The sequence below is a fragment of the Lolium rigidum genome, chromosome 2 (assembly GCF_022539505.1).
Source record: "Lolium rigidum isolate FL_2022 chromosome 2, APGP_CSIRO_Lrig_0.1, whole genome shotgun sequence".
Classification (NCBI taxonomy): Eukaryota; Viridiplantae; Streptophyta; class Magnoliopsida; order Poales; family Poaceae; genus Lolium; species Lolium rigidum.
Window position 1 is genome coordinate 192,555,196 of NC_061509.1, and position 10,765 is coordinate 192,565,960.

Consider the following 10,765-nt stretch of genomic DNA (forward strand, 5'->3'; position numbering starts at 1 on the left):
GCAGAGACTGACCCGAATCGTGGCCTATTTCTTGATTCCCAGCCCGGCGATGTATTATTGCCCAGTAAGAGCAAGTACAATAAGGTACAGTCAGCTGGCTATAAGAGATAAAATATTATAAGTTTGCTTAGTTGGAAGAGAGAGATTAGGAGAGAGAAGAGGAGTGGGCTCTTATCATGTAGCCAGCTCTAGCACGTGCTCCTAGGCAACTATGTGAGACTAAAGGTGGGCCATGTATTGTAAAAGTACTACACTTTTATAGCTCACTATTGTATATGTTGGCTCTAAGTTAGCTATAGATGACATGGCACTTGGCTTATAGCTAGCAGCTGGCTACACTATTGGAATTGCTCTAAACTTGTTGTCTTCGTTTACTCCCCTACAGTGAATCCGGCCAATCAGCCAATCCCTATTTATCGCCCATTGGAGCATTGAGAACAAGCAAGTGCGTGGGTGCTTGGCCTATGCCAGAGCGCTCCACGATAGATAGCCGCGTCGCGCGTGAGGGTTGGGCTCTGGCGTTTCACGTCCCCACCATTGGTCCACGTGTCACTATGGAGTTGGCTCTGCTGAGAGAGAGGAGAAAACAGATCACCGGGGAAAAGAATACGGGAACCCAGTGAAACCCTATCCACTGTCCCTCCCGTGTTGCCGCCGCCTCTCGCCCAGTCGTGCCTCCCCTCCCCTCCCCTCCCTTCGCGAGCGCGCCCGCCCGCCCCCTCGCCTCTGCCTCTCCTCCGCGCTCGTCTTCAGCCGGCACAGGTCCAGCTCTCCTCTGCCGCCCTTGCATCCACCAGCTTCACATTCAACCGCTCCTTAATCTTCTCCTTCACCCAGATCGGCCGCCACCCACGAGACTGGCAGGGATGAGTCGACGTTGGCGACTTCTGGCCCGACGGGACGCGACCACATGGTGGCGGTCGCAGCAGGCTGGCAGAAGCGCATCGATGTAGCCGACCTCTGAGGACAGCGTGGCAGAGAGGGCAAGGTGAGGAAATCAAAGCCATTGGCTCTCAGATTCTGAAATTTACCAAAAATAGATGTTCTGGTTTCACAGATTTCTGGATTGTCTATATTTTTTTGTTTTCTTGGCCTACATTTTGGACCTTGGATCTTCTCCTGACCAGTTCTAGGAATTTGCCTCTAGGGTTCAGATGTGGAGCTCGGAGATGGCTGCACAACAGCAGAGTGGCATTTTCAAGGTATCTATCAACGTACATCCAACGCCGGGGTTCCTCAGTTGCAGCAAAAGAGACACAATGATATCAGGTAGCTTGACTGCAGTAATGTTTCAGTTCTTTTGTTTGTCGTGTGATCTCCATCTCTCCAGCTATGGAGCTAATTCAATAATGGGGAAAGGTGATTTCAAACAACACCGACTGTGAGAGTACCATTGGATCATATTTTATTTCACGTTAACCTTGGATATGAGCTTTATGGATTTGTTCTTTGCAGTGACTTTACCTATGGTTTTCTTGAATGTGCTCAGAAAGGAATAGAGGGAGCCATCTCTCATGTTCGCTGGCAAGAAAACTGTTTCATCATTAGAATAGGGGTGGATCTTGGAAAATATGTAAGGCAACTATCCATGGTGAGATTATCCTCCCCAGTATGTCGATTATTTCACAATATATTGTTGGCGACAGCGCTCATGCATGTTCGTTGTACGTGCTCATAGGTACACACCAGATGTGAACGTGGAGAGGGTGGAGGACGTGGTGAAGCACCAGCAGCTGCTTGAGGATGCATGAGACCTGCAACACCTGCCCGCCTTGGCAGTGGGTGTCATCCAGGTAATGTGTTTTCCGACAGAGCACATACCGTCAAGTTGCACTGAATATGTTCCCCCTACTTTGCACAGTAAACATCTGCAGATGTTTTGAATGCAACTTATCTTGGATAAATTCAGCATAATGTTAATGCCCTACTTTTTTTTATAGATTGCAGAGATATTATCCAAGCTAGAAAGAAAGGGTGGAGGATAAATTGTTATGGTTGCAAAATAAGAAGATTTACAATGTGTTGCAGCAACATTAGGTGGAACTATTCAGCTTCAGCTTCAGGTATAGGTAAAGGCTGCCATATGTGAAGTAATCATCATTATGCTCTTATTTCCCCCCTACCGATGAATACTGGGTTGATTTTACCTTTTCTTCTGTTGTAACACAAGTTCGTTAAAGAGGACATCACCTCCTCTTCCAGCTCTAGACACCAATATTTGGCATGATGCAAGGATGGCCTCTACGCTTGACGACCTACCGCTTTCTAGGTTGAGTTATTCCTTTTTTTCTTGTTCGGCTAAATTAGATTTATGCATATCTGTGATGTCGATGGCTATTGTCGATTTTCCTCTTTCTCTCTCATGTTGTTCTCTCTTCTGCTTATGAATGAAGGGAAAATCAATTGAGTTTGAGAAAGGAAACAAATAGCTCGTCTAGAGAAAGGTATGAATTTGGGCGCAGTTTATAGGTGCTTTAAAAAATTTGTAGGTTGCTAGCCATTTGGCCGGTGTTTGCTTGATAAATTGTTAACTAATTGAGTAGATATGTAATATCTTAGTTTGGTGAAATTGATGTATATTTAATTTTTACAGGATGCTCTCATAGATTGTTAATTAACCTGTTTGTGGATAATGGCCTATTGGTATCTTTGTTTGGTGTCTGTGGGATATGGCAAGAGGTGATGGCCTCATGGATCATTGATTGTACTTGATGATTGGGTATTCCTTCCCCGTATACATTTGTAGTGAAGAAACATTTTTTCTGTTTATAATAATTATACATATCGTGCATTGAATTTTACTCTGTGTTATCGTTTAATTTTTATTGTGCAGAAGATTTCAGTAGAGAATTGCTCTTCCGTGCCTGCAACATCCTAAGAGACATGTGGTTAGAACATGGCAGCGCATATCATCTCCGGGATTAGAGCAGTCATGTGAGAATCCTTGTGCCGCTATTGTCTATTTCTCATTGTTGTCCTTGTACTATTACAGCTCCGCAGTTCACTTACCCCTTGAAGAATTATTAAGGGATTACGTTGTGTGCGAGTAGTGAAAGATAATGATCCATTACTTCTCTCATTTTGTCCTTTCTTGCTTCTTATGCATTTCCTATTTTTTTGGTCCAACTTGATGTGCCTTTTGGTCTGTATGGTATTTGAATCAGTTAATTTATCCTTTTTGGGAGTTGCTGTAGAATTGGTTCGATGTTTTCTTTTAGTTAGGATAGCTGTTCATTCCAACTATCAGGTTTGCCATATTAAGATGGCTGAGCCATGGTGTCGAATGCAACTTTCTTTTGTTTTCGATCATTTGTGTCATTGCTATGTTCTTAGGTCATTCCTGAACAAGGAACTGTTCTTCTTGGAGGATTTATGTATTTAATATGGAGTTACATCATGAGCCTTTATAAGAATATATAAGATTGGTGCAGTCAAGAGTTTTATATTTACTCATGCTTTCATGGTTTCCAATTTTGAAAAATTCAGGGCTGCAATATTTTGGTGTTGTGCCCTCAGTTAGTTGCATGATTGCATCCACTAAATTCGTGTAGTTCTTAGGGCTGCTTGAGGTTTTCATGGTAGAATTAAATTAACTGCGGGCACTGCAAGCCTAACAGTTGTTTAGTAATTATCGTTAAAACCTTTTTGATTGATCATGTACAGTTCTTAAGGATTACCATTTTGTTTAGACCGGCGCCCATCAATGAACTTCTTGAAGTTTGGTGATTTCTTTCCCCTCCCCCTCCCTAAAAATCAGAGGTATAATTCTTCAGAGTGTACCCCTGTTTGTTCCTGAGATTTGGTGAAGTTGATCCTGCGTGTGGATGTGTCCAAGATTGTTGTGATGATGGTCATAAAGATAGTGATGCAGGACACTGGGTATCCAAGGTCGTGGATGCAACATTTTGAGTTCTACTGTAATCTTGCATATTTGATATCTTTTTGTGGGATACGTGCTAAGTATCTACTGTGTGCAATTAATCGGAGTTCAAGGTCTGCAAGGTTCATGTGTTCATATAGAGAAACACACTGCTAGCATCTCGAGATGTTTACTGGTCTGTTTTGCTTAGCTTTTGTGAAGTGTCTTTGCTTAGCTCCGTGATCTTTTAATCATAATATCCCTTTTTTATCCACTTAGAAAATGATTGCTAGCATCTTTAGAAGCTACAATATGTTCAGAGTAGATTAGGCATGTTAAGATAAGAAATATGTGCATTATGACGGCTTATCTCCCTGCAACCTTAACACCTGATATCATTTTTTTTTCACTTCAGCCAATGTATCCGGGATCCTAACAATTCAGATCCAGGTATAGTTTCTTCTTTCCAGTGTGTTTGTTTCAGACTGCATCTTCCATGTACAACAACTCGGCCAAAAAAATTCAGATCATGGGTCGTAGTTACTATGAAACTCAAAAAAATGATCTATGGCATTCTGGGCTAGAATACATAGATTTTCAGTTAGGATTGCAACTCAAGTGAGCTTTTTGATAAAATTCTATGTCCTATTCTTCCATGGTAACATAAAGAGAAAAGAGCTACCAGTACTCACCTGTCAAATACAATATGAAAGTTTGCTCTGTTAGTTCATCGGCTAGCCAATGCAGCAACTTTTCAGAAGTATTTGTGATTGTTTGGTTTGACCAGTGTCTATTTAAAAATTATCACAAAACCTTTAGATTTTCTCATTATATCTAGCTAGCTATCGAATCATTCCGAGGTACGACCAAAAAACGAGACATCAACGACTGATCAAGTTGTCCCTTAATTATTTGACAGTGAACATGCTCTCTGTTTTATGACTCTTTTTTCAGTTGTAACTTGTAAGGCACAAAAAACCATTTAAATGCTGGCACTACATCCTTGCATGCCGAGGGAGCAGAGGATCACTGAATGGAAGTAAAAGGGCAAAATGGGAGTGCGGTTGGCAAGTTACATCCTTGTTTTGTTATATGTATCGACGATATACTGTATCAAGTCTTAGCATGTCAGATACAAACTTTCTTATTATCATTATATTTGTCGCAACTTGTCAACTTGCATATGAGCAGTGTTTTTTTTTGTATCACACAACTTTTTTCTCTGAATAATCTGTCATCTACCTCACATTTGGCTATACCAGAATAATATGAGGTATGTGCTTGTACATACTCCCTCTCTGTAACTTTATCTAGATACCTAAATGGAATAGTTTTTTAGATGCTCCTAGATACTTTGATATGGATAATAAAATATGTTGGCTTGATATATTTTAGCATAAAACTAGATTTAATGGACATCAAATTGTCAAGCTTGGAGCTGCAATTGGGCGGTACAAACCCTCCTACGAGAGGAGATTAGACCATGATTGGACTGCCGCTGTACGGCGAAGAGGCGCCCCATGGGGCGCCCCAACCACTAGTGTTAATACACCGCGCACGCACGAGGGACGACTTCCCACTATCTTGCCAACAGCATCCAGCAGGAGTTCTCTGATCGGTTTTTTCGGCTTCGTGAACTTTTTAGAAGGTTCTGGTCGGTTTTCTGCGCTTTTTTCTGGTTCTTAAATTTTGGTTCATTTTCTTTGGTTTTTTACTTTTTTCTGTTTCTTTTATTGTTTGAACATTTTTAAAATTTTAATAGTTTTTAAATCTGAGCAGTTTTCAAATCTAAACATTTTTGTAACCTTGAGCATATTTCAAATTTGAGTGAATTTTAAATTTGTGTAAATTTCAAATTTTTAAGCAAATTTTAAACTTCGAGCAAATTTCAATTTTCGAGCAAATTTCAAATTTTGAACAAATATCGAATTTCAGCAAATTTTGAATTTTGAGAAAATTCAAAATTTCAGCCAATTTCGGATTTGTACAATTACTTCAAAATTGAACTCTTTTATAGTCTGAATTTTTGCAAATCTAAAATTTTCAGAAAAATCAATAGAAAATAAAACAGAGAAGACCTTTCTTGGGCGGCTGGGCCGGCCCATCACGGAGGCGCGTGGGGGGGGGGGGGGGATCCTGAGTGCGTGCGCTACTGCCGCACGCACGCAGGTGGGTATAGGGAAACCCAATCCTATACCGATCAGGTCCAAGCACCGCACATCCCTGGTCGTGTATTGGGCCTGGCCCAATTTCGTTATTTTTCGTTCTTTTCCGTTTTCCGTTTTCTGTATTTTTTATTTTTTGTTCTCTTTTTTGTTTTTTTATTTTCTGTTTCGTTTTTTCCTTCTTGTTCAAATTCAAAAAAGTTCAAATCAGAAAATTGTTCAAATTCAAAAATTGTTCGAGTTTAAAAATTCTTAAAATTCAAAATACATTCGAATTTAAGAAATGTTTAAATTTGAAAAAAAATAAATGTTAAAATTTTTCAAATAAATAAAATGTTCATATTTGAAAACTGTTTCAAAATTTGGAAAATGTTCATATATAAAAAATAATTTTTTTGAATTTTGCAAATTTTTATAAAATGTTTAAATTTAAAATATGTTCAAATTCGAAAAATGTTATATTTAAAAAACAGTTTTCTGAAATAAATTTATATTATGTTTTTCAAAATTTTAAAAACAGAAAAGAACCGAAACTCCAGGAAAAAAATGAAAAAAATAGAGACAAAGAATATACCGGCTCTTGTTGGGCCGCGGCCTAACTAACCGACACGGGTGGCGCTGCACCGGCGCCACCGGTCGGCCTGCCGACCAGGTCGGCATATAGGAGCTCTCGCGAATCTCGTCATCTTTACTAGGAAAAAGATCATATCCATGCTACCTGTCGATGAATTTCCACCACGAGAGGACCGAGCGAAAGGGTTCATGCGGCGACGGCGAAGCGGCAATTGGCAATAACAATTAGTCCAAACTAGGGTTAACCAAATGGCTATGAGGGATAACTAGAAGGGGTCAATTGGGGTTAGCCGTTAGCGGGGATTAGGCATCTCTAGTGGGTGGACCCGTGTGGTCTTCGCGTGGACAGACGGACATGCCGTGCATGCTCCAACGCGACCTAAACGGACCGATCCGTCTGCCATGACCCATTCGTTCACCAAATTTGGGAAATGAATGCGTTTGTGCGGATAACATGCGGATCGTACGAGTGTCCGCCCGTTAGACGTTGGGTCCGGCTTGTAAGTGACACATTATGCTAGTTAATGATACATTAGGTTTCAACAGCCAATAACAAAAAGTCTCGCATCTAATATAGAAAATAATAAATAGGTATGATGGTGCTTATCGCAAAACCGACTTCACACTGTTGGGAACCCCAAGAGGAAGGTATGATGAACACAGTAGCAAATTTTCCCTCAGTAAGGAACCAAGATTTAATCGACCAGTAGGAGAAAGGCGTGACTTCTGAAGGTGTTGCTAGCTGACTAGTTGCAGGGCGCACTACCGGCATCAGCAACAACATGGAACCTGCACACAACACAACCAAAATACTTTGCCCCAACTTACAATGAGGTTGTCAATCTCACCGAGTTTGCTGAATACAAAGAATTAAATGTATCGAGTGGAAGGAGATGTTTGCAATAATTAAAGAGAATAGAGATTTGCGAGTAAGAAACGAGAGCGATGATTGCAGTGGTTGAATTTATCAGTGTAAAGGAAAGGACCGGGGTCCATAGTTCACTAGAGGTGTCTCTCCATAAAGATAAATAGCATGCTGGGTGAACAAATTACAGCTGGGTAATTGATAGAATATAGACCATACGTGACAAGATGATTACTATGAGATATGTTTGGGTATTACAATATAATACATAGACCGTAATCCAACTACGTCTATGACTAATATTCCACCTTCCAGTTATCGTCCGAACGCCTTTCAATATTAAGTTGCAAGCAACAGATTATCGCATTAAGCAATATGTGTAAAGTAACAATAGAATTATCCTTGGATAAAACATTGTTGTTTTATCCCTAGTAGCAACAGCATATCTATAATCTTAGAAGTTATTGTCACTCTCCCAGATTACTAGAGGCATGAATCTAATATCGAGCATAAATACCCCCTCTTGGAGTCACAAGCATCTACTTGGACAGAGTATCTACTAGCAACGGAGAGCATGCAAGATCACAAATAACATATGACATGAATATATAATCGACCTCAACATAGTATATAATATTCATCGGATCCCAGCAAACGCAACATGTAGGATTACATAAGGATGATCTTGATCATGTAGGGCAGCTCACAAGATCTAAACATGAACCGCAAATTGGAGAAGACAACCATCTAGCTACTGCTATGGACCCATAATCCAGGGATGAAGTACTTACGCATCACTTTGGAGGGGGGCATGGCGATGTAGATGCCTCCGGCGATGATTTCCCCCCTGCAGGGTGCCGGGAAGAGTTTCAGAACCCCCGATATGGGTTGTGCAATGGCCGCGACGGAACTTTTCGTGGATGGAGGCTCGGGTGTCCAGGGTTTTTCCGAGATCGTGAATAAATAGGCGGAGGGGCAATGTCGGTGTCCACCTGGGTGGGCCAGACCATGCCTTGGCGCGGGCCTAGGCCTGGCCGCGCCAAGGGGTGGTTTGGCCCCCCTGTGGCTCCTCTTCGTATCCCCTCTGGACTATGTCTTCGTTACGGAAAAACATCGACTTAGGCTTTTGTTTCGTTCAATTTCGAGAATATTTTCTGTACAACTTTTCTGAAATACAAAAACAGCAGAAAACAGGGAACCGGCACTGTGGCATCTTGTTAATAGGTTAGTGCCGGAAAATGTATAAAAATGCAATGAAGTGTGAGCAAACCATATATGAATTGGTGTAAAACAAGCATGGAGCATCAAAAATTATAGGTACGTTTGAGACGTATCAAGGTCGCAAGTACACCGGTCCTACATGTCTACTCCTCTCTGTCGTCGAGTCCGTCCCCGTCGATGGCCGCCGTGCAACCTAGATGGCTTCTTCCTGGCGGCGTTGCATGGTGACGAAGCAACGGCGGTTGGTGCTGGCGTGTAGTTGACACACGTCTGTTGGGAACCCCAAGAGGAAGGTGTGATGCGTACAGCAACAAGTTTTCCCTCAGTAAGAAACCAAGGTTATCGAACCAGTAGGAGTCAAGGACCACGTGAAGGTTGTTGGTGACGGAGTGTAGTGCGGCGCAACACTAGGGATTCCGGCGCCAACGTGGAACCTGCACAACACAATCACAATACTTTGCCCCAACTTAACAGTGTGAGGTTGTCAATCTCACCGGCTTGTCGTAAACAAAGGATTAAACGTATGGTGTGGAAAATGATGTTTGTTTGCGAAGAACAAGAAAGAAACGAGTTTGCGATAGATTGTATTTCAGATGTAAAAGAATGGACCGGGGTCCACAGTTCACTAGTGGTGTCTCTCCGATAAGAAATAGCATGTTGGGTGAACAAATTACAATTGGGCAATTGACAAATAGAGAGGGCATAACAATGCACATACATATCATGATGACTACTATGAGATTTAATCAGGGCATTACGACAAAGTACATAGACCGCTATCCAGACATGCATCTATGCCTAAAAAGTCCACCTTCGAGTTAGCATCCGCACCCCTTCCAAGTATTAAGTTGCAAACAACAGACAATTGCATTAAGTATGGTGCGTAATGTAATCAACACAAATATCCTTAGACAAAGCATTGATGTTTTATCCCTAGTGGCAAAAACACATCCACAACCTTAGAACTTTCGTCACATCGTCCCGCATTCAATGGAGGCATGAACCCACTATCGAGCATAAATACTCCCTCTTGGAGTTACAAGTATCAACTTGGCCGAGCCTCTACTAGCAACGGAGAGCATGAAAGAACATAAACAACACATATATGATAGATTGATAATCAACTTGACATAGTATTCCATATTCATCGGATCCCAACAAACACAACATGTAGCATTACAAATAGATGATCTTGATCATGATAGGCAGCTCACAAGATCTAACATGATAGCACAATGAGGAGAAGACATCCATCTAGCTACTGCTATGGACCCATAGTCCAAGGGTGAACTACTCACACATCAATCCGGAGGCGATCATGGTGATGAAGAGTCCTCCGGGAGATGATTCCCCTCTCCGGCAGGGTGCCGGAGGCGATCTCCTGAATCCCCCGAGATGGGATTGGCGGCGGCGGCTGATGCGTGTAGTTGACACGTCCGTTGGGAACCCCAAGAGAAAGGTGTGATGCACACAGCAGCAAGTTTCCCTCAGTAAGAAACCAAGGTTTATCGAACCAGTAGGAGCCAAGAAGCACGCTGAAGGTTGTTGGTGGCGGAGTGTAGTGCGGCGCAACACCAGGGATTCTGGCGCCAACGTGGAACCTACACAACACAATCAAAGTACTTAGCCCCAACGTAACAGTGAGGTTGTCAATCTCACCGGCTTGTTGTACACAAAGGATTAGATGTATAGTGTGGATGATGATGATTGTTTGCGAAGAACAGTAAAGAACAATTGCAGTAGATTGTATTTCAGATGTAAAGAATAGGACCGGGGTCCATAGTTCACTAGTGGTGTCTCTCCCATAAGATAAACAGATGTTGGGTGAACAAATTACAGTTGGGCAATTTACAAATAAAGAAGGCATAACAATGCACATACATATATCATGATGAGTACTATGAGATTTAATCAGGGCATTACGATAAAGTACATAGACCGCTATCCAAAGCATGCATCTATGCCTAAAAAGTCCACCTTCGAGTTATCATCCGAACCCTCCCAGTATTAAGTTGCAAACAACGAGACAATTGCATTAAGTATGGTGCGTAATGTAATCAACACAAATATCCTTAGACAAAG

The 10,765-nt window shown here is 41.7% G+C and overlaps 1 long non-coding RNA gene across 4 annotated transcripts; it reads left to right on the top strand.

Moving 5' to 3' along the window:
* Positions 1-859: 859 nt before the first annotated feature.
* LOC124692764 lies at positions 860-5,117 on the top strand. Of its 4 annotated transcripts, none has more exons than XR_006999676.1 (10): positions 860-988; positions 1,148-1,269; positions 1,490-1,591; positions 1,679-1,793; positions 1,941-2,069; positions 2,171-2,444; positions 2,594-2,719; positions 2,837-2,934; positions 4,275-4,309; positions 4,814-5,117. It is a non-coding gene; the product is annotated as an uncharacterized LOC124692764 (long non-coding RNA). The 4 variants fall into 4 exon arrangements; XR_006999674.1 differs by having other exon boundaries at positions 2,834-2,934; positions 4,814-5,115; XR_006999675.1 differs by having other exon boundaries at positions 1,941-2,063; positions 2,594-2,934; positions 4,814-5,116.
* The last annotated feature ends 5,648 nt before the right edge of the window (positions 5,118-10,765 follow it).